Genomic DNA, 5,550 nt, shown 5'->3' with positions numbered 1-5,550 from the left:
TGCAGCGGCATCAAGCTTCCGGCATGAAACAACAACCATGTGCATGGTTCCTTGAAGCCGCATGTGAAGCAACCAGCAACTTTAGAACCAGTGATACTTTACATTGTGCTTTAAACTTTAAGATTTAAATGTGCTAAAACATTTTATGTTCTTTTATTGAATTCTTTCTGTATAATTAAGATGTTAAGTTAATTTTTTTTTATATTTACCTTTGTACAAGAAGAAAAATCAACTGACAGTCACAGTTATAACTAAGAATCGTTGCATATGCTGTACAAATTTTCAAAATCATTGAGAAAAAAAATTATTTACATTTTTTCCTTTGTTGATCCATTTTGAAAGAACATAATACCTGTCTTTTCAAGCTCAATTTGAACATGTAATACAACTAATGCTAAAATATTCTGTGTCTTAAAAAACTAAACATTAACTGAGACCTGAGAGATACCTAAGAGTCTGCAGGTCTTAATGAATACAATATAATGCCATTTCCACCAAGACCTTTGCTTAATTTTTAGTTGCAGCAAATTTATCTCTTGGAATACAGATGAGTACCCAATGATACACAGAATTTGGAGACTTTAAGGCCTGCATATCCACCGGAAAGATTGTACACCTGATAGAAGGGCAGTGGAGCAGAGGGACTAGAGAAGCATACATACTGTGTTTGGCATTGGATCACATGCCCGTCCCAACACCCAGTGTGCCAACTAGCTTGGTTGGCTTCATCATCACAGTGCAAGTGGGCATATTCAGCCGCCAGCTGGCAGTCGCGGGCCTCAGATAAGAGAATGGTACAGACATGGCACACGTTCAAAAAGTTTTCACTTCCCTTTCCAAACCCCCTACACTACAAATAAGGATGGCATGTTCCTAACGAAATTGGAGGCTTTGTTTCAGAGAACTCCCCTCCACTCTCAGGAGTAGTATCGTCAAAGATCACTCGTTGCCATTCGAGGGGGGAAATACTATTCAGGGGGACGCTATGCTACTCAGCTATGTCATTTTCAGAGAATCTTTCATTTGTAGGGAATTTACGCAGTCTTTTGTGCTTTTGATGCAGATGGTACAATCGCATTTTCTAAGGATTCAACTTAAAAATGACAGAATGTTGTCTCAGATGAATCGAAATGTGGCACAGACGAACCATGTTTTTGGATGTGTTTCCTGGAAGTCAGCCATATTTTTGCTGTGATATTTCAGGACTGGAATTCGAGCCATTGGGAGACTTATCTACAGCTAACGGAGACATGCAAGGATGGCTGAAGAGTGGATGACGATGAAGTACCTCAAGTATATGTTCTGTTTGTCAGTGGGAAGAGGACATGGCATGGCTAACATAAGGAGTTATGATAATGGTTACGGTGAGAACATGATTAGACAGAGTATCTCATAAGAAGGAGATGCTGGCATTCTGCTGCAATGGCCTGCTGCCAACACAGAATTCAGCAAAGACCACCTGAAAGGATCTCGCTACTGATGGGCAAGACGGCCGCAAGCAGGCGCCAACTCCCATCTTGGCAAAGGACTGCATCAGAGGAAAAGAGAAAGAGGGAAAGAGGGGACCCCCCACAGATCTGTGAGAGAGGCTGAGATGGTAACACAAGCCATGGGGAGTGCCCAAGCATGTGTCAGGTTGGCATCAATGTGAGAATATCTTGGCAAGCACTTTGTTCTCTCCCCTCCCACAACAGCTCACACACAAACACACTGTTGCCCTGCTTGGAACACACGGTACATCAGCAGCGGCATCTGGCCGCGCTGACACCTTGCAGCTGTGCTTCGTCTTCGCCAGTTGGGAGTCTTGGCACTGCCACTTCATCAACTACCTGTGGCTCCTCCTGGGCAAAAAGAGGAGCAATTAATTATTCCGAGGCTGCAGCTGCAAACTTGACTTTCATCCAAGATTCACTGTAAACATATGACTGCCTCACAGGGCACATGCCACCCACATATTAATGTATGGCTGACAACAAGGCTTGCATTCTGCGCAAAGGGACGTGGCTCGGTTCATTTAAGGTGAAGGACGGATGATGCTCTACGATGACTCTATTTGTTATATCTCTGTGAAATGCAAGTACTTTCAGAGAAAGAAAGAAAATCAACCCAAACATTAAACAATGGAACACTGGAAGATTTAAAAAAAAAAAAAAAAAAAGCAAAGTGAGCGAAAGACTGAAATATGTGTCACAGTATTCAGAAAGACATTGCATACCAAGCTCAATGCACTTCATCTGGCAGCATTGGTCCATCTCTTTGTGTTTGGAAATGGTGAAGAAAGCTCAAATGAAAAGGCAGCCAAGGATTACACTGAAAAGAATTTCCTTCCCATTGATGAAAAAATGGATGGGTGACCTTTCACTCTACAATTACTGCTTCACATTCAATGGCGAATATAGGTTTTGGTAACCGGGGGCATATGCCTGAACACATTTTAGTATGACACCATGAAACAAAAAATACAAAAAACATGTGAGACAACTGTGCCTAAACTTTAATTCATGGTATTATTTGTGTTCATTTTTGATTCACCTTTGTTTCGCGAATTTCAAGATGAAACATTGTATAAAGAATGTTATTGTGTTTAATGCTTGATTATTTCAGTGGCACCGTCCATTTGTTGTCTTTTGTCATGGAATATACCATCTCTACATCTGGATGATTTCATTTCATCACCACAGTATTGCAGAGATTGCAGAGAATCTGTTCACAAAGAACATCGATGAGACACAACTCAATTTGTCATAAATGTCAGCTGTGGTGCTATGTAGGTTTGTAAAAGAACACATGGTTTTTTTCACAATCATAGTTACACAATGGCAATAATGCAGAAAGACAGTTTTTGAAACTCCACAGCATTTCTTCAGAGGTCATGGTTTGGCCTCAGCTACTCAGCTACTCAACAGTGTAACCAAATTTGGATTCAAAACTTGGGTTTTTGGGGGAGCTTGTTTTAAGAGAAATATAGCTGAGAAACTGTTTAAATCTGTCAAAATTCACACACACACACACACACATGCAAATGTTTTATCTCTTTTTTTTTGTGGGTGTTAGGCATCTGACAGTGACCCAGTGGGAGTTTTCTTCTCCATCTGTGTTGGTCTGACCCATTTTACCCCTCGGCCACGTCCAACTGTTCCATGTCCCAAACATATGGGCTGTGGCAGGGGCATAAGTGAACCGTCGCCGTACGGGACCTGCAAACACACACTGTAGATATGACACTGGACTCTGCTTTGCTTTCTGTCCGTTTCCCACAGCATATGTCATCATCAATAATGGCTCAGAGGATTCACACCTTGGTGGTTTTGACAAAACACCTCTCCTGCTGCTCTAGGCCAAGGATGTCTCTGTTAGATTTTTGATTATTAGACCAAATGAGTTTGCAAAGGTTTTTTAGTCCAATTTATTTATTCCTGTTAAAGCACTTAATGTGGGTACTGTTGAACAATGTGAGTATTTGTTTGTTTTTTGTTTAGGTTTGTTTTGTTTTTCTTTTTTTTACTGGCCAGTACATGGTTGAGCACTTGACTTGATGGCTATCCGTGCTATGCAGATCGTTAGCCAGCGAGGGCAGAATAGTCTAACCAGGAAAGGGATTGAGGCTTTTTCAAAGTGTTCTATACTGGCAGATGAGATGGTATCATTGCACAGCTGGGAGCTGGGACACACTGGGGACCTTTGGGTGTGAGGCACATATGGGCAAACAGGCTGCTGATGAGCTGCTTATATGAGCCTCTCATCATGGCCTTAGAGAGGTGGGTGGGGGGGTTTCTACCAGAAGATTTTAAATTGGCTATATGCTGTGGATGTATATTATTTGGCACATGCTCTTGAATCCAAGCGGCTAATACATCAGATAAGTTTGCCTGGAGAGATGTTCTCCTTTTGGGTTTGTAGAAGATGTCATTCAAATTCAGTAGGGCCAAACACGGTATAACAATAAAGGTTATATGAAAATGCAACTTGGTATTATCTTAATTTACATGTCCTCTGAATAGCTGACGCAAATGGCATGCTCAGATGGATGAAGTTGATTTAACTAGTGTTAAGGTCTAAATTAATGACAGTCAACTTCCTGACCTACTGGCTATAATAAGCTTCAGATTGCTCTGGAATTTTGTGATGGCTTTCCACTAATGCTTTATTGATTGTCTTCTTTCCCTTTTAACTCCCACATATGGAAGTGGAAACTATTCTGTTAGACAGATGATCAGGACCCCTCCCCCAGTCTAATTCGGCCCACTTACTTGTATTCTCATCAATGTGCTGCCTCATTGAGCATCTAAGAGTTTACAGTATCAGGCAAAGAAATAGTTGCTTTTTATTATAACCAGATTTCTTTTGAATCTACAACTCTGTTTTGGTTTGAGTCTGAGTTCACGTCTGAGTTTGGTTGCTCTTAATGCTGCTTATAAATAGCGATGCAAATGTTTTGTTATTTTTAATGTATGTCGCAGGTTCAGTTCCTGTGCCTGAGTCCTTTTTGCGAGTTTGCATGTTCCCCCTGTGTCTGTGTGGGTTTCCTCCAGGTACTCTGGTTCCCTGCTACTGTCCAAAGACATCATGTTTGGGTTAACTGGTGACCTGTCCAGAGTGTAACCCGCCCTCACCCAGTGGGAGCTGTGATTGGCTCCAGCATCCCCCCGCTACCCGGAAACGGAAAAGCAGTAGCAGATAGATGGATGAATGAATGAATGAGTCATACTGCTATCTTTCCTGCTCCATCTCTTGCAAATATGCGCATGCTACGAGCAACAACACACACACGCTTAGTGACCCTCGAGCACACACATACATAGACAACACACAATCACACTCTGATGCTGCCAGGCTGCTCGGGTCATATGTTGTTCTCAGGGAGACGATGCCATATGTTGTCTAGCCTCCTGTGGCGGACAGAGCCTATCACTCTACTGTTATCCAGACTCTGAGGGAACCCCATCGCAGTACAACACCTCATGTACTGGTGGCCCTAAAATGTGTCTTATTTCTGTATATTCTATATAGTTTACCACTCAGCAGGCCAACCTCTGGAACTGTGGCTGCTGTTGCAGTTGCTTCATCAATGTTTATCTTGATAACTAAATTTAAATTTCATTTTTTAAAAATATGCTGAACCATTCAGATTTCATCCAGAATAGGTATGTGGATTTTTTTTTTTAATTATCTATTTAACCATTATTCACATTTGGATGTGCTGAAGAACAAGCACCTTTACTTTCTTTCTTTCCTTTTTTTTTACACTAGTGTGCTCAGTTGATCTATCAAAAAGTCAAATTAAATTTTCATCAGCTCTATTGTCTGTGTTTGTTTTTGTTTCCTCCACCAGCACCAAAAGGAGGAAGAATACTCTACATGTATGTGGACGACAGAAAGCACAAAAGTCAGTGTGAACACTTCTGGCAAACAGAAAACAAGTAAAGAGCTGTTGAGATATATTCAAGACAATGCCTCACCTTGCAGTGAGAACACCTGTCAATGCCTCTGCACATCTGCAGAGAAGAAGTCTTGAAAAATGTATTACAGTCAAGGAAAGTCAAGAAAAAG

Source organism: Echeneis naucrates, chromosome 3 (assembly GCF_900963305.1).
Source record: "Echeneis naucrates chromosome 3, fEcheNa1.1, whole genome shotgun sequence".
NCBI lineage: Eukaryota > Metazoa > Chordata > Actinopteri > Carangiformes > Echeneidae > Echeneis > Echeneis naucrates.
This window is presented reverse-complemented; position numbering follows the sequence as displayed.